This window comes from Narcine bancroftii, chromosome 1 (genome assembly GCF_036971445.1).
Source record: "Narcine bancroftii isolate sNarBan1 chromosome 1, sNarBan1.hap1, whole genome shotgun sequence".
NCBI lineage: Eukaryota > Metazoa > Chordata > Chondrichthyes > Torpediniformes > Narcinidae > Narcine > Narcine bancroftii.
The window spans coordinates 152,363,845-152,382,680 of NC_091469.1; the positions used below are offsets into that span (position 1 = coordinate 152,363,845).

Consider the following 18,836-nt stretch of genomic DNA (forward strand, 5'->3'; position numbering starts at 1 on the left):
ACGTCAAGACTCGCCTCTCACGAACCTGATACTTTCTCAACACAACAGTGACCAGTGTAGGAACCGACAGCATTACTCACCATTATCACCCTAACTTCAACCTGACATATAAAACCGGGGGAATATATTTGAGCCATTTTTTTGGGCAAAACAAGTGGATCTAACATGCAGTCAAGTATGATATGTTATACATGACATTAGACACAGACGCCATCACTGTTGAGTTACACGTCCCGCCCCTTTTGCTCGCGGAATGCTGGTATGCTGTATAAAATGGTGGACTGATACAGAGATTTGCAAGTTTTGGTCGTTCCAATGTGAATGACCAATGCCGGCATATCGTAGACTATTCATAACGGAAAAATCCTGCGAATGCTGTGTAAAAATCATAATAGACTGCAAGTAAAGAAGTTCACTAGATCCCTCATGGTAGACAGTTTTTTTAAAAAAATACACAGAATAGTAGGTGTGTGGAGGTGCATGTTTCAGGCACCTACCAGTAGAAGCAGAGACAATAGCAATGTTTATGAGGCATTCTGATATACTCAAGAACAGGAAGGGTAGTCAGATGAGATTAGTTTAGGTTGACATTATGGACAGCATAAACAAAGAAACCACTCTTCTGTGCAATGTAAAGTATTCTGCCAAGGTGGCTAGATGGACAGGAATCTTATGAAATCGCCCAAAGCTCGAAAGAAAGACATGACGGCATACATGCTGAAAAGGATCAATGTACCATTCTTAACCATGTTGGGCCACTGGCCCAACAACACAATGACATTATAATAAACCTTTGCATGATAGATGGGAGGGAGAGATGAGCAAGGGGTTAAAGGAATAATCAAGCAGAGAGCTTGCTGCCCCACAGCTCCATGTAACGACCACTGCAACTGTCGAGGTCAGGTGAAAATAGAACAGGCTCCATAACAAGACCCTCAAGGTCAGATATTTTGGTCAGTGTCGGAAAATTCAGCAGTACCAAGTGGATTCAGGGAATAAGGTTTTTGTGTGGTGGCTGTACCCGTGGATTCTATCCCAAATGGCAACTAGCATGGAGTGAGTGCTCTATCTAGATCGAGCTTTTCAGATGACTTGGAGCCCAGTGCAGGCACCGCACGTTACTTGCTAATCTCACAAACTGGCGCAGTCAGTAAATATTAGTATAACATTATTCCAAACGGAGCAGGATTTAAGCACGATGGGCAAAGATGAACTGTGAACACAGTTACATTTTTTAGAAGCTGCCAGCCCCATACTTTTTTCAACTCAAAAATTTTTTTTTCCCTTTGGGATCTCCCTGTTCAGACTCTAAATGCAGTCACGAAGACACGAGGCAAATCCCGCTCTGTCTGTAAGGAGTTTGTATGTCCTCCCCGAGTCTGCGTGGGTTTCCTCCCACCCTTCACAACAGATGGGGGTTGTAGGTCAATTGGGCGACATGGGCTGGTGGGCCAGAAGGGCCTGTTACCGTGCTGTGTGTCTAAATTTAAATGAAAATTTTTAAATTTGTCCTACAGTGTAGTTCCAATACATAAGCTGGAAGCCTGCACCCAGTAGTTGCACTTATACCAGACAATTCCAAATATTTATCAGTTAAATATCTGAGTACACTGGTTTCCTCCCTCCAAAGCATTCAGGATTGGTAGGTTAATTTGGAGTAATTGGGCACCACAGGTTTAATAGACTGGAATGGCCTACTACTGTCTTGAATCATTAAAACGAGGTTGGATAGACTGGAGTTTTTCTCCCTGGAGTATAGAAGGTATTAGGAGTTTATAATCACAAGAGTTTATAGATAAGGGAAATAACCTTTTCCCAGGAATGGAGAATCTAAAATTAGAGAGCATAGATTTAAGGCAAGATGGGAAAGACCTGAGAGGTGTCACTTTCACACAACAGGTTGCCAAAAACAAAGAGTGTACAATTAGCGTTTAAAATACATTTGACAGATCTTTGGCTTGGCTTCGCGGACGAAGATTTATGGAGGGGGTAAAAGTCCACGTCAGCTGCAGGCTCGTTTGTGGCTGACAAGTCCGATGCGGGACAGGCAGACACGGTTGCAGCGGCTACAGGGGAAAATTGGTTGGTTGGGGTTGGGTGTTGGGTTTTTCCTCCTTTGTCTTTTGTCAGTGAGGTGGGCTCTGCGGTCTTCTTCAAAGGAGGTTGCTGCCCGCCAAACTGTGAGGCGCCAAGATGCACGGTTTGAGGCGATATCAGCCCACTGGCGGTGGTCCATGTGGCAGGCACCAAGAGATTTCTTTAGGCAGTCCTTGTACCTTTTCTTTGGTGCACCTCTGTCACGGTGGCCAGTGGAGAGCTCACCATATAACACGATCTTGGGAAGGCGATGGTCCTCTCGATGCTGTCGACCTCTGCCATCTCGAGTACTTCGACGTTAGGGATGAAAGCGCTCCAATGGATGTTGAGGATGGAGCGGAGACAACGCTGGTGGAAGCGTTCTAGGAGCCGTAGGTGATGCCGGTAGAGGACCCATGATTCGGAGCCGAACAGGAGTGTGGGTATGACAACGGCTCTGTATACGCTTATCTTTGTGAGGTTTTTCAGTTGGTTGTTTTTCCAGACTCTTTTGTGTAGTCTTCCAAAGGCGCTATTTGCCTTGGCGAGTCTGTTGTCTATCTCATTGTCGATCCTTGCATCTGATGAAATGGTGCAGCCGAGATAGGTAAACTGGTTGACCGTTTTGAGTTTTGTGTGCCCGATACATGCTTAGGAAAGATACAGAAGGATAAGGGCTATATGCAGGTAAATGCCATTGGGCAGGTCAAGCAGATCGGCTTCTTTCCATGCTGTAAAATTCTATGACTCAAATGTAATTGAGAGTGGAGCATGAGCCATTATGACAGGTGAACAGAACCTTGGTATCAGAATATGTATCCAAAGAAAGGCTTAAGGAGAGAGGTTTAAGGATGGAATTCCCACTCGGGATTCACAAAGGGCTAAAGACATGATCAGTAGAAAGAGACAGAATACACCAGAGGACAAAACTGGGGATCCTCCCCCTTCTTTTATGTTGTAAAGACAAGTTTCTCGTTTCCAGGACATCACTCAAAATTGTGAAGAGGGAGCAACCTATAAAAGACAATTTTTGGAGACATGCAACAATGACCTAACTGGCTAATCAACATAAACAAATCTCAATCTCGATCAGACGTTTTCTTTCAACACACCAAGGATGATTGACAATTGGAAAATCCGACTCTGAATCCAGAATCTACCCCACTCTAGACCACGCACTGTGCTACTCGTGAGTCTCTAAGACGAGCATAAACAGAGCTAGAGAATCTCGTGGCAGCTCGCCAGTCAGCCCTACAAAAACCTAAACAAAGTATGAGGAACTACTGTTTTCTAAGATGAGGAGGTGGAAACATGCCAAAGCAAAATAAAAACCCCTCTATTCTACTGTAGAGTAGCGCACACATCCTGCTAGCCCATGAACTGAAATCCTAATGGTCGCCAGTTCATAATTCAGTCACCTTACCAGACAAGGTTTTACAAAGGATTGCAGAGTTTTGAAATTATAGCAAAGCATTCATTTTCTCCAAAGGCATGTTGGTTACCCTTCCTGTGGATGGTGCATGACCTGCTGAGTTTCTCCAGCAGCTGTGTATTGCCACTTCCGCTAAATTTTTGATGGCCTGGATATTGCATGTTAATCATGCAGGAAACAGCCTAATTTAGCATAACTGTTACAAAATCCAAAATAATAAAGGATTACAATTATGTTGATAAAAGAGAACAACCAAAGTTCCTCCCATTTAAGACCAGTTCAGAGTGGATCTGACAGAAATATTTAAAATCCTGAAACTACTTGACAGAGTCAGAGAGAAACCATTACAAAAGCATCAAAATGCAAGGACTCAAAAGGAAGACAACTCGTTCAAGAAACAAAGTGATATTCTGCAAGTGGTTCTAGGTCTATACTGCCAAAAGGAGCAATGAAGGGTCAATCCATCAAAAGGAAATGATGTATATAAAATATGCTGTTTATGGAGAAAGACTAGTGAGATCATTCTAGCATAGAGAACACCATGGACTTAATGGGTCAAATGGCTTCCTTCCTGTAACTCTCATTTGCGTTGGTGTCTGTGCTCCTCTCCCACATCTCCCTCTAACCCAATCAGTATTTCTTTCCAATCAGTTCATCTTCACACTTAGCTAGTTTATCTTTAAATGCATCAATCCAATCATATAGCACTGATCCTGTCACCTTTATAAAGGATTCCAACACTGATCCCCAGATGAAAGCAGCAGTACAAGTGCTTTTTCAGGAGTAAAACACCGTGGTTGAAGTAAAAACACAACTCAGGAGAAACTCAGCTGGTCAAACAGCATCTTTATATAGCAAAGGTAAAGATACACAACCAACGTATCGGGCTTGAGCCTGAAACGCGTTTGACCACCTGCCCACATTTTGTCAAACCTTGATGAAAGGTTCATGCCTGAAATTGCTTATGTATCTTTATAATGGATCGGAGGTCAATCCACAGGACCATAAGAGTGGCAAGGAGGATCACTGGAGTCTTCCTTCCCCCCCACCCCCCATCGATGTGATCTACCGGGATCGTTGTCTGGAGGGAGCAGAAAACCATTGAAGACCCCTTCGACTCACACAGAATTTTCAGCTGCTCCTGGTGATGAAGAGATACAAGAGGATCAGAGCCAACACCACCAGGCTGAGGAACAGCTTAATGCTGAATGACAAAAGGAATTGCTCACATTAACCACCCGAAACTCTCATTTGTACAAAACATTATTTATTTATTTAGTTTTATAGATGTAATACTTGTCCAGCATATGTATTATTTGTCTCTATGTGTATTATGTCTGCTTGTGTGTCTGGGTGTTTTTGCACCGAGGACCAGAGAACACTTTTGTTGGGTTGAAGTTGTACAATCAGATGTCAATAAACTTGACCTTATTTTTACTCTTTAAAGTACACTGTTTGACCTGCTGAGTTTCTTCAGCCTTGTGTTTTTAAAGAGTGCTTTTTCAATTGCACATCTACAGAACGTACAACACAGCAATTATTCAACTCAACCATTTCATGGCTCAGCATCTCCAAATCCATCAGAATTGCTCTCAATTTCCCCATTGCAGCTGCCAACCTTCCCTTACATTCATTGAAGCATTTGCCTCAGAGCGGTTCCACATCGTTGCTTGCCAGCTCTTGTAACAGCTGCTGCTCATGCGCTTATCAATGCCATGCTTACCCTTTGAACACAAAAATAAACCTTGAGGAACAACACATATTCCTCCTGGACAGCCTTAAACCCAATAACATGAGAGCGTCAATGTTTCCCATTTTAGGAAACCACACCTCTCTCTGGCTCATTGTTTTCATCTTGCCTCTATCTACTTCCATTATTTCTTGCTAACTTTCCCACCCCTCCACCCTCACCCCCAGTGATCTCTCCAATTTTGCCATCTATCAAATATGCCAACACCTCTGAGCCTCTCCCCAGCTTCTCTCCCCCCACCCCATCTCTTCCTTTGATATCTAGTCTCTGTTCGTACTTACGAACGGGCTGTTCTCCAATGTCCATAATGTTACCTCATGAATGCTCAATAAGAACCTTAAGTACCTGTTCCACCTTACTTACAAATTCAGCATAGATAGATCCAGGTAACGAAACACTTTTGTAACCTGGAGACCACCTGAACTCGTATGTCCCCTTCCTACTTTGGTCTAGAACGGGGTGGCCAAACCGCAACTTGCAAGCCACATGCAGCTCTTTGATGTATAACGTGTGGCTCACGGAAGTATGTTGGCTGAGACAGAAATCGTATGAGCCGGTGCTCACAATGGTAGTTTTAGTGGGAGTACCTTGCGGATTACGTGATTGCAGCATGTATGGCTGTGTTGCAGGCAGTGAAATTATCAGAATGCAAATGTGATCTAGGCCCGAACCCCGACACTCTGATTGCAGACTCTCGCCGAGGCCCCAGCCACCCACCTGAGCTCCCAACACCCTGAACGTAGACTTACCACCCAGTTCCAGCCACCTACCAGCCCATCCGAGCTCATGACACCCCGAACGATGCAGGTACTTACCACAGGCAAAAGTAGTATGCGTGTAATAGTCGACCCCTAAAATTTTACCCTAAAAATTGGTCGACCAAATTTAACTATAGATGAGTATATATGTGTACTTTTTAATGATCAAAACTAATACAAATCGCAGTTTTAAAAACTGCATATATGAATAAATATCATTACGCACATGGATTTCTTAACATTTATAAAATTTTGGGCAGCAGGGTTGGTTCAACGCCATTACACCTCCAGCAATCGGGACCAGGGATCAAATCCCACACTGTTTGTATGTTCTCCCCATGTCTCCGTGGCTTTCTCCTGGGGGCTCTGGTTTTCTCCCACCATTCAAAACTTACTGGTGGTGTTGGTTAATTGGGTGGCATGGACTCATGGACAGAAATGGCCTGTTACCATGCTGCATGTCTAAATTTAAAATTTGAAACAAAATGTGCATGTAAGATTAAAAAAGCATGCATGTAATTTTTTTTTCATGTCTTGCAGCTCTCAAACGTCTGAAGTTTATTGTATGTAGCTCTTATGTCAAGCAAGTTTGGCACCCCGGGTCCAGGTAAAAGGTCTTGACCAGAAAAACAGGCTGACCATTTCTACCCATGTTTCCCCTCTTTCCACCCCCCCCCCCCCCACCCACCAACCTTCTCTTTGCTGGCTCAATCACTTTAAAGACTTAATTTAGGTTTATCTTAACTGTGTCCTTTCAAGAGAAGAGGAACAGAATTCTCATCCTTCCCTGCCAACATGTCTTCATGGCTGTGGCATCGTGAAAACCTTTCTGCTGTGACTCCACATTCCTAACATCAAGACAACCTGAACAGTGCAAGCATTGCACGTGTGATCTGTCCACAGTCCCACCCCATTTATAAGCACAAGTTCAACTTTGCAAAGCTATCCTTGTGGATACAAATGCCAGCCATTCATTTAAATTATTCAAATGGATTTGGTTCACTGATCTCAGCTGCCAGTTTGGCAAAAGTTCAAGTTTATTGGAACACACCAAAAGTTGTGATAGAAGTTGTTTACAAGCAGAGCTGTAGGCATCTTATCATCTCATAGAACAAGACAGTTCAGTTACAGACAGATCAGTTGGGATGGAGCAACCGCAAAACAATCTTACTATTTTGGAGTTCATTCAAGAGTCTAATAACTGCAGGAAATTGTCCTCAATGTACTGATGCATAATCTCACATATGCATCTTCTTCCTAACTGGGCGGGGGGGGGGGGTGGTGGGTGGTGGAGTTAAAGAGAGTGTGGCCAGGTGAGAGGACACTTTTAACACATTGGCTGCTGCTTTTCCACATTGGAGGAGAGTGGATGTGCATGATTGGCCTGAGCCACGTTCTCAACAAAGTGCAAAGTCAAGAGGGGCGGCACGGTTAACATAGAAGTTAGTACAACGCTGTTACAGCGCCAGCGACCGGGATTCCAATAATGCGCTGAGAAGAGTTTGTACGTTCTCTCTGTGTCTGCATGGGTTTCCTCCGGGCGCTCCGGTTTCCTCCCACCGTTCAATTTGTACCAGGGGTTGCAGGTAATTGGGTGGCATGGGCAGAAATGCTGTGCGTCCATATTTAACTTTTTAAAAAATGGACGCTCCATGGAAGACCAATTTGTCTGATACACCTTGGTGAGCTCCAAAACATTCATTTACTCAATAAACAAGATAGTACCACTGGGAATATTTTATTGTCATTAAGAGTGCAGGCCTCAGATGCTGCAAGAGCAAATATGGGAGTATGGAACAGTCTAATGACCTTGAACCTTCTTGTCGAATACCCCCTTTGACAATACTCACGCTCTACCTCTCCCAACCCAAAACAAGGCCTGCAGACGTATTGGAAATTCTACTGCCCAAGACGGGCAGAGAAAAAGAAAACAGTCCCTTTGATACTAGGAAGCTTTAAAAACACGAATACACATGGGAGACAGCAGTGGTGTAGATTACATGTGGTAAGCAGGATGTTGACTATAGATATCATCTGCCTGTGGCTACAAAGTGCTCCAAGGTCAACCTGTGATCATTAAAGTCACAAATATGGGGGTCTGGTTACAGCGCCTGCCGAATATTTGTCCCACAAATCAACATCACCAAAACATTATCCCATACAAACACAGCACAGGTGCCCAAAGAGCTTCCCAGTTAGTTGAGAGCAGTCATGGGGGCACATCACGATCCCATAAAGGATGACACAAAATCATCGATTAAAGGCCAACACAATGATGAAACTGTCAGTAACATGAATTAGTGCTGCAAATTTCTCATCAATCCTTGGCACTTGACTAGCATTTCAGAGACCAGGACTATAGAACAATCTCATCCTTCACTTCTTCACTTCTATAACCCTCTATTTTTCTTTCATCCAAGTTTATTGTCATCTGATGGCACAAATAACAACCCAACGAAACAGTGATCTCTGGTCCTCAGTGCAAAACACACAGAGACACAACTAGATGTAGCACACATGCAGACACAAATTAATAAATATTGTTTAGTTAACAGTCGCCTCGGAGGGTCATTGTGAGCAGTTCCTTTAACCGTTCAGCGTTCCCACTGCCTGTGGGAAGAAGCTGCTCCTCAGCCTGGTGGTGCTGGCTCTGATACGCTCTTTCATGATGGGAGCAGCTGAAAGATGCTGAGTGCATGGGTGGAAGGGGTCCTCAATAATTTTGTGTGCCCTCTTTGGACATCCATGTATCCAAGTCTTCTAAATGTCCCAATTGTACCTGCCTCCACCACCAATCCCCGCCCCCCCCCCCCCACCCCAGCAATGCATTTGAGGTACCCACTGCTCTCTGTTGGGGTGGGGAATTACCTCAGACATCTTATATTATGCATTGAATGGTTTTGTGGTCAAGTTTGCAGATGACACCAAGATAGATGGTGGAGTAGGAAGTGTTGAAGAAACCAAAAGGTTGCAGAGGCTTGGACGGCTTAGGAGAGTGGGCAAAGAAACGGCAGATGAGATACAATGTTGAGAATTGTACAGTTGTACATTTTGGAAGAGGAAATAAACAGGCAGATTATTACTTGGATGGAGAGAAAATTCAAAATTCGGAAGTTCCAAGGGCCTTGGAGAGGTCCACGTGCAGGATAACCTAAAGATTAACACCAAGTTGGATTGGCAGTAAAGAAAGCGAATGCTATGTAGGTATTCATTTCAAGAGGAATAGTGTATCAGAGTAAAGAGGTGTCGATGAGGCTCTACGGTACTCTACATTTAGAGTACTGTGTGCAGTTTTGGGCCCCTTATCTTGGAAGGGATGTAATGATGTCGGAGAGAGTGCTGAGAAGATTTACCAGGATAGTTCCTGGAATGCAAGAGCTAACGTGTTTGGAATGTTTATTAGTTCTTGGTCTGTATTCATTGGAATATAGAAGAATAAGAGGCGACCTCATGGAAACGTATCGAATGATGAAAGGATTGGACAGAGTATAAGATGTTTCCCTTGGTGGGTGAATCTAGGACAAAAGGGCATAGTCTTAGAATTAGAATGTAACCATTGAAAACAGAGACAAGGAGACATTTCTTTAGTCAGAGGGTCATGGATTTGTGGAATTCATTGCCACATACAGCTGTGGAGGCCCGATCATTGGGGGAGTTTAAAGGGAAGATTGACAGGTACCTAATTAGTCAAGGTATCAAAGGGGAAAAGCAAGAATTTTGAACTAGATGTGAGAACAGTTTATCTCGGTGGATTTGCGGAGCAGACTCGATGGACCAAATGGCCTACCTCTGTTCCTTTATCTTGCAACATTGTGATCTTCCCTGAACTTTCCTTCACTCACCTACAATAGATGCCCTCGGTCATTTGTTATTGTCACTCGAGGAAAAAGGTGCTGGCTGCTCACCCTATCGATGCACCTCATAATCTTGCGTGCCTTTCGTCCTTCGTCCCTTTAATTTATCGTTAAATCGAGCTGAAATGCAACCTCGGAGCTTGGCACTTAAATTCAGCCAATTAGAGCCTGGACTAAAACAAAAGGCCAGTACTGGTAACAGTGTCCCAAACACCCCAATAAAAATTTATCTGACTCACAAAGATTATCGAGAGAAGTAAGTCCATTGCTTCTTAAAATAATGGTCTTAAAAACATTCAGATTCATTGTCAAAGTACATACATGACATCGCATAAAACCCTGAGATACTTTTTCCTGCGGGCAAAGCAGAATTTCTACTCCTCGGTAGTGCAAAAAATTTTCAAAGGGAGAGAAATGCAAACTAACTGACGGTGCAATATACAAACAATATATTCAGTAATAAATAAGTCTCTGAGTTTGTTGTTGAGGAGTCTGATGGTGGAGGGTTATCAGCAATTCCTGAACCTGGTGTTTGTGTCTTCTGACAGCAGCGGGAACAGAGTCTATGCTGGGTGCTGCCCGTCAGCAGGATCTCCCAGAACAGGGCAGATGCTCAGGCAGGCAATCGCAGCATTTTGGTTCACAAGGCGAAAAATCGAAGAACCAGCAAGTTCTCAGAAGGTTTGCAGAGGAAGAACAAGTCAATGCTACAGAACAATTTGGCATCATCAATGAACAAGCTGTGCAATTTCAATGAAATAAACAAATGTTTGATCTCCGGACCTCGCTGTCTCATCTCAGCAAGAACAACGGAAAGGAATGCTCACTCCTGTCTTGGCACAAATACTGATAGGAGGGGAACAACAAAATGAGCAGGGCTTAAGCCATGGTGAAAGGTCAGAGTGAGATCCAACATGGACACAGTCCCTTTGGCCCAGTTCAAATGAGGCTTCATTTGCAGCTTAAAAATGCCCTTCCTGAAGGGAACCTCACATCTCAAGGTGGGGGGAGGGGAAGTTAATAGGTGAGGAGAATAATGAAAATCAAACAAAAAACTGCAGAAATTGGAAATATGAAATAAAACAGAAAATGTTAGAAAGCACAGGTCAGTCAGCATTTCCAGAAAGAGAAACAATCTACATTTCGAGTCCATCTTGTCAGTGCCAAACTATTTATTCCACCTAATCGCATTGACCTGCACAATCGCCCTCTGCGCTCCTCCAACATCCATGTACCTATCCAATCTTCTCTTCAATGCTGAAATCGAATCCACATCCACCATCTCTGCTGGTGGCTTACTCCACACTCAAACCACCCTTTCATGTTCCCTTTAAATATTTCACCTTTCAGTCTTAACCCATGTCCTCTCGCTCCTGTCTCACCCAGTCTGCTTGCATTCACCCTACCAATACCCCTCATCATTTTGTATACCTTCATCAAACAGCCAACATTCATTCCTTCGTATAAATCATTCTCCAACACTCCAGGCAATAACCTATTCAGCCTTTCCCCATAACTCAGCGTCTCAAGTCCTGGCAACATTCATGTAAATTGTCTCCCCGCTCTTTCAATCTTGTTTACATCTTTCCTAATAGCTTTTCAAAACTGTATAAAATACTCCAAATTTGGCCACATCAATGCCTTGTATCACTTCAACATAACATCCCAACTGCTGTCCTCAATACTTTTATTTATGATGGCCAATGTGCCAAAAGCTCTCGTTATGTTCCTATCAACCTGTGATGCCAATTTCAAGGAATAATGTATCTGTATTACAAGATACTCGTTCTTACCACACTCCGCAATTCCTTACTGTTTACCATGCATGTCCGTCTCAAAGTACAACACGTCAAACTTGTCCACATTAAATTACAAACTAAATTTAACAAATCATTCAAAAGACTGCTTCATTTTCCACACAGATTTTCCAGGATTTTCTGTTTTTATTATTGGGAGAATGATGGGTGTCAGGCCAGCCAAAGAATAATGAAGAACTGGAAAATGATTGTAAAATACCCTAAAATTTAATGGGCAGTAGTCAATGTTTAGGACTCAAGTCTCCAGCAATCAAAGGGTTGGGAGAGGGTCTGCTCATAAACTAAAAGCCTGAGAAATAATTTAAAGCCTCAGAGAGGAGTTGGATTTCTTGCCAACTTGGAGTCAGTGCTACTCTGTAAACTTTTATTGCGATGTAATCAAGAGCAGGCCACCCTTGAGGTTTCACATTTCAGACCCCAACAGGAAGGGAATCTCCAATAACTTTCAAAGTAGATGGAGGAGGGAGATGGCGATTAGCGAAAAGGATAAGAAATCTAAAAGTGAAAACAATTGCGACTACACATGAAGCATTCTGAAGAACAGATGGTATTTTTTTTAAACCTAACAGTCAGTTTTGAAATTAATGTATAGTTTAATTTCACGTGCACACGTTCACATAGAGATATATAAAACACACACAGTAAAAAGAAAATAAGAATAGACATTAACAGTTAGAAATAAATCAGAGCGCAAAAATAAAATGTGGAATTAGTCGGGCAGACATATCCTTGGTGATCTTGAAGGGGTGAGGGTACCGCTGGGAGGTTCGAGAGCCTGGGTGAGGGTACTGCTGGGAGGTTCGAGAGCCTGGGTGAGGGTACTGCTGGGAGGTTCGAGAGCCTGGGTGAGGGTATTGCTGGGAGGTTCGAGAGCCTGGGTGAGGATACTGCTGGAAGGTTCGAGAGCCTGGGTGAGGATACTGCTGGGCGGTTCGAGAGCCTGGGTGAGGGTACTGCTGGGAGGTTCAAGAGCCTGGGTGAGGGTACTGCTGGGAGGTTCAAGAGCCTGGGTGAGGGTACTGCTGGGAGGTTCGAGAGCCTGGGTGAGGGTACTGCTGAGAGGTTCGAGAGCCTGGTAGCTGCTGCAGTCACTAATGTGTTTTTAAAAAAAGTGACCATTTTCCACAAACACTGATAATGACCATAAACTCTGTTCCTGTAATGTTACAGTGAATACATATTACTTTGAGATTCCACACAAGAGCCAACATTATAAATGAAACCCTTTATTTAAAATGTTTATACTGCAACTACCAGCCAACAAAAGCGCTTTAGAACATGGTAAGAAAGGGTCACTATTCAAAAGGAACAATTATAGATTGTCCTTTGGCTTGAATCAACATGACAAAGGAGGCCACTTGGCCCATCAGTCCTACATCACCTTCTGTACAACAATATTGTCAGTCGCATTTGCCCACTTTCTCCCACCCATCCCCAGATTTAGCCTGAAAATTCTTCGATCTCCAATATGACACATTGGACAAACACATTCAACAATTGCAATGCAATTCTCATCCATCTGAAATCACAGCAACTGCAGAACCACAAAATAGAGCATTAGATTTCAATCTCATGTTTTGCAGCTCAGGTGCCACGATGGAGTTTCAGCCTGGATTTTAATCTTGGAATGGATACCACAAACCCCTGACTCAAAAGGCAAGGGTGCTACCCACTGAACCATTGCTGACCTGAGGATAGTCCCCAGCCTCTCTGACCAGAAACCAAAAGAATACCGAAAGAGGTATTCAAATGAAAAACAGAAAGAAAGGGCAGATCCTGGAATCTTGAGCAATGAGAAGTTGGAGGAACTCAGTGGATCAGGCAGTGTTAATCAATGTTTCAGGTATGGACCTTTTAATGAGATCGAGCCTCAACAGAGGTTCCCTACCCAAAACATGGACCATTTGTACAAATGGTGCAACCCAAACCACTATTTGCACAGGTATTCAACTGGACATTTTCTTAAAAGCACAAGAGAACAGCATTTTAAAAATGTTACCAGCCACCCCTATTCCTTTAAACTGACAGAATTGCATCTTATTCCAAAGCATAAACTTGTCCCCTTTGGATCCTTGATCTATCAACTCTGCATTTCCTGTTCCACAGCCAGTTAAGATAATATTGTTTACGGTGCGAGGTTCCCTCAGAACATTTTACAATTAAATTATTTTAAATTGATGTTGTAAAACAGCCAGTTTACTCGCACAAAGCTCCCACTAATAGCAAGATTACATTGGCTAGTACACCAGGAAAGCTATCTTATAACACTGGAAACATTGCATGAGCTCTTACATTTACCAATGGGCAATGACTGACATCAAATTTTGACAATGCATCCAAGACAAGGTTGTGACTATGGAAGACTTCCTCAACATTGCACCGTTGGTTCTTGGATATTACCCAGTCTTCACAAGCTTAAGTTAGAGATATGATTTACAATTTATGTGATAACCCCGTTAGAATACCATAGTTAGGGTCCAAAAACAAATTGCATCACAAAAAAAGCAGGGTCACTGTAAATCAGGGTTTCAATAAATTGTTGTAGTTACAGTTGAAATTAAAACAAATTAATTTTTAGTAAACCAACGTCCCCGTGGCAGCCTGATGTCTACACTGCTCGTGGCACCCGAACTTGCTCCTGGAGGCAGCCTGAAGCCAGAGTCCAATGACTCATCGCGTAATATCCAAATTTGCCTTAAACTGGGGCACGTTAAATTGGGGTTCCGCTGTATACGGAATATCTTTAGTTTATGTAACTGTCCATACTTTTATTTTATTGAATTCTCCCCATTTTGTTTGCACAAGTTCTTTATTAAAATCAATAAAAATATTTTAAAAAGGAAAAAAAGTTAGGGCACATTTCTATTCTCAACCAAACACTGTCTTCACCTGGCTTTGATTTGATGGGACAAAAAGCCTCCATTCCATAACAATCAGGTTATGGTAATAATGTGTAGTGATGGAATTAAAATTTCATGAATTATAATAAGGAAACAAGAACTTCAGATGTTGGAATCTTGAGTGAACAGGGATACAGGAGGGACTCAGTAGGTCAGGCCACATCCGTAGAGAGAAATGGACAGTCACATAAAGGGTTCAGACCAGAAATACTGACCAATTCTCTCTGTGGATGCGGCCTGACCACCTGAGATTCAAACAAATGTGCTGGAGAAACTCAGCAGGTTACGATGAAGGGCTCAGGCCCAAAACGCTGGTTACCTTTTACTTCCTATGGATGCTGTGTGATCTGCTGAGTTTCTCCACCACATTTGTGCACTGCACTTGATGCCAACATCTGCAGACCTTCTTGTTTAACTTCAGCTTCTCTTTATTCAATTAAATTTTTAACCCAACCTGGAATAAGCTGGAGACTAACTCAACCACAAAAATAAACTGAATGTCACCTTTTGGCTGCCATCCTCCAGTCTTGCAATAAGCAGGTAAGGCAGCAAAATGCTTGCTTAACTGCACAGGAAGAGATTTGAGAACAGGAGAAAGACTGCCTTGCTACAACTACACAGGACCCTGGTCGCACAACACTTGGAGCAGAGCACACAGTTCAGGTCCTTTGACTGAAAGGAAAGGCCTACCTCAGAGATTTTAGCAAAGGTTCACAAAGCTGATTCCTGGAAAAATTACTAATGAGAATTAATTTACTGGCGTTTAAAGGAGAGGAAGGGAATAGGATTGAAACTTGCACAATTCTGACAGGGTTAGCCAGAAAGGGAAAATGGTTCCCTCATTGAAGTGTCAGGAAACAAAGTCACAATCTCAGTTTAACCAAGGAGTAAAATTGTTTAAAGTAAATGCAATGCTTTTTCAATGTTTTTGACAGCAAACTGCAAGAAAGTGGTTTCGTACAGTACAATCATACAGGTGGCATCCTATCAACAAGACTTGGCAACATTTCTGGTCATGCACATTTAAAATAATTAATGCCTTCCGAATGTCAGGCTTTAAACTCTTAGCAATAGTTCAACCTGGATGACTGCAAACTTCTACTGAGGAAATGGGCAAGCAGAGCAGCCAGATCCCCAAAAATGGATGCCCGATGAGGCAACCAACTCCATCCAGGGAGCGGTGTGCAGAAGAGCAGGGATCACCATTGCACAGTAGGCAGTAAGAACTCAGTCGTTCACTCCGATGGCTGAAGACTGATCATACACTCTTGTTGGCCCTCTGAGAGAAGGGGCTTCGGAGATCTGGAAAGTGATCCACATCTTCCAGGATCTCATTGTGGAGGTGGCCTGCCCAGGGGCAGATAGGTTGCGATCCTCTGACTTACTCATATTTACCAAGGCTCATCCTTTAATGGAATTTAATCCTGATTAAGTACAGTGTATGAGGTTTTTTTTTGGGCGGGGGGGTAGGGTAACCTCTGATCAGGACATTTCAAAAGAAATGCATTGTGGAACACAGCCACCTTGACGTTCAAGTTCAAATATCTCTGAATCATGGAAAATGCAAGCAAGAGAAGGCCATTTGGCCCTTCAAGCGTGCAGTTTCATTCAATACGCTCATGGCTGGTCATGATTTCAGTATCCTATTTGTGCTTTCTCTCCATATCCCTTTAGCTAAAAGGGTCAATTCCATTTTGAATATATCAAATGAATTGGCTTCTACAACTTGGTGATCAGAAGTTCCGCAAATCCACAACTCTTGAGTGACAAAGTTCTTCCTCATCTCAGTCCTAGAAGGTGGCAGCACTAGATCTTGAGATAACATTTGCTTTCTTTAGCTAGAGAACATTAGCTAAGCCATAGATGGTTTATTGTGTGCAGTTAAGATCGCCAAACAATAGAAACAATGTGATGGCACTGGAGATTCAGATTATCCAGATGTTGCCTGGGAAGGGACTAAGTTTTGAGGATGGACTACGATTGTTTTCCTTGGAGCAAAAGAGGCGAAGGGAGCATTCCAAGAGAGGTGAGTAGAATTGACAAAGTGGGCAGTAAGGAACTTTTCTGCTTTTCAGATGAGCCAGAAGGTCAGAGGAGGCAAATAAGGTGGATTTGAACTTGGCGTTTCACTTGGAACTTTATAAATCCCCAGGGTCTGACAAGATATTCATTTGGACCTTGAGGGATGCTCATGCAGAAATTGTAGAAGGCCTAGTAGAGGTATTTAAAACATCTTTAGTCATGGGTCAGAGATCAGAGAATAACTAATGTTGTCCTGTTGTTTGTGATTTAAATTAAATTTAGACATGCAGGACAGTGGCAGGCCATTTCGGCCCATGAGCCCATTCTGCCCAATTAACCTACAACAGCCAGTATGTTTTGAATGGTGGAAGGAAACCCAGGCTCCAAAAAACCTCCAGGTCATTTTAGGCCATTGAGCCTGATGACAGTTATGGGAAGGTATCCCGAGAGACCAGATATACAAGTACAGGTTGAACCTCTTTAATCCGGAAACATTGGGACCTGACCATTGCCAGACCATAGGAAATGCTGGAAATCAGAAATTGGCTCTGAAAGGAACCACCTTGCTAACATACAAAGCTTAAAACAGGAAGTAATACTGTGGTGTGGCATGGTTAGCGCAATGCCTTTACAGTGCCAGCAATTGGGACGTTAGTACAAACTCCTTACAGACAGCGTGGGACTCGTACCCTTGTCCCAATTGCAGCAGATTCAACCTTTACAGCGCCAGAGATCAGAACCGGGGTTCGAGACTCATGCTGTCTATAAGAAGTTTGTACTGACGGCGGCAGATTCAAAATGCGCTGGACCACGAGAGTTGCCGAACCACAGAGCTCCAGATAATAGAGGTTCAACCTGTACTTGGATAGTCAGGGACTGATGACAGATAATCAACATGGCATTCTGCATGGTAGGTCATGTCTAACCAATCTTAGCGTTTTTAGGAGTTATCAAGAAAGTTGATGAAGGAGAGGAAGTGGATGTTGTCCTCATGGACTTTAGTGAGGCCTCTGACAAGGTCCTGAATGAGAGGTTGGTCAAGAAGGTTTAGTTGCTCAGTTCTTGAATACGTGGTATCGTAAAGGAATTATTAATGTGGAAGACTGCTATCAGAGAGAATAATTAATGTCATTTGAACAATTGAGGAACAAATATGATATACCATGTACCATTCTTTTATGTTATTTTCAACTAAGGGCTTATTTGAGAGATAAATTAGGGCCAGCAATGTTTTTGCCCAATTGTACTGAGGGAGAACTTCGAATTAGGAGTGGGAAGGTGAAAAAATGTATTTCCTTGATGTATTCATTACTGTAAGTAGGAACTAAATTAGGATTGTATAGATCTCAGCAGAGATGGGAAACAGATTTAAATATTACAATAGATCAACAAATTTGGGAAAAGTTATGTAGAGATTCTATGACTAATACTATTAATGTATGGTACAGATTAGTTCAATACAATTTTTTTTTACATCAATTATATCTTATACCACAGAAGATGAATAGATTGAAATCAGATTTATCAGATCAATGTTTTAGATATGGTGAGGGTTGTAACATGTCTGAATGCATTCAAAGACAAGTGAGGAGTACAAACACGCTTTTAATCATTTACAATCAAAGGCCAGTCAACACAACAGTCCTACGGTGAATCAGAGGAAATGCGGGAAAACCAGGGTTTATATTGGGGTAGGTGAGGGTGGATTCAGGGGAGGAGCCAGCCATCTTAACAATACATAGACAGTGAATTCCAGTTCACTGCATTCACCCCTTCCTTCAAAATTGAGCCTGTGGGTGAAAAACAGAGACGATTCATTCAATAAAAACTTATATTTACAAGTCTGTCAGGGGGTCTGGTAATTCTGGTCGAGCGCCGCAGTACTGAAGGACTTTGGGGCTTCCTAAACTTCCTGGTACAGGGTCAGTGAGTCTCAAGGGCTCTGGCTCAGGTCATGGGGTGGATTGGTCCAGTTCCCAAGCTGTCTCCTCTGGGACCCTGAGTGGGATACTCAGTAGTTCCTGGCATACTTGAGGCATTGGACCCTCAGTTCCGGAGAGTGCCTTGTCTCTGATCGAGACGGTGTCCTCTCAGCCGTCAGGGTATGCCACGTAGGTTTACATTGGGTTGGTGTGCAGCAGATGCGCCCTCTCGATCAGAGGGCCTGTCTTGCTCCTCCTCATGTGCTTTCTCAGCAGGACTGGCCCTGATACCATCAGCCAAGACA

The 18,836-nt window shown here is 43.0% G+C and overlaps 1 protein-coding gene across 8 annotated transcripts in view; it reads right to left on the reverse strand.

The window, feature by feature from the left end:
- The window catches only part of LOC138765122 (G protein-coupled receptor kinase 5-like), a 203,458-nt gene that overhangs the window by 175,166 nt on the left and 9,456 nt on the right, over positions 1-18,836 (reverse strand). The window contains exon 2 of one of the 8 annotated variants that reach the window (XM_069941941.1): positions 9,922-10,043. The exons of 5 other annotated variants lie outside the window; for them this stretch is intronic. The gene's annotated coding sequence lies outside the window, so the exon portion shown is untranslated. Of the gene's footprint in view, positions 1-3,499; positions 3,520-9,858; positions 10,044-18,836 lie in introns of those variants that run through there. 2 more of the 8 variants (XM_069941935.1, XM_069941957.1) reach the window with 2 other exon arrangements.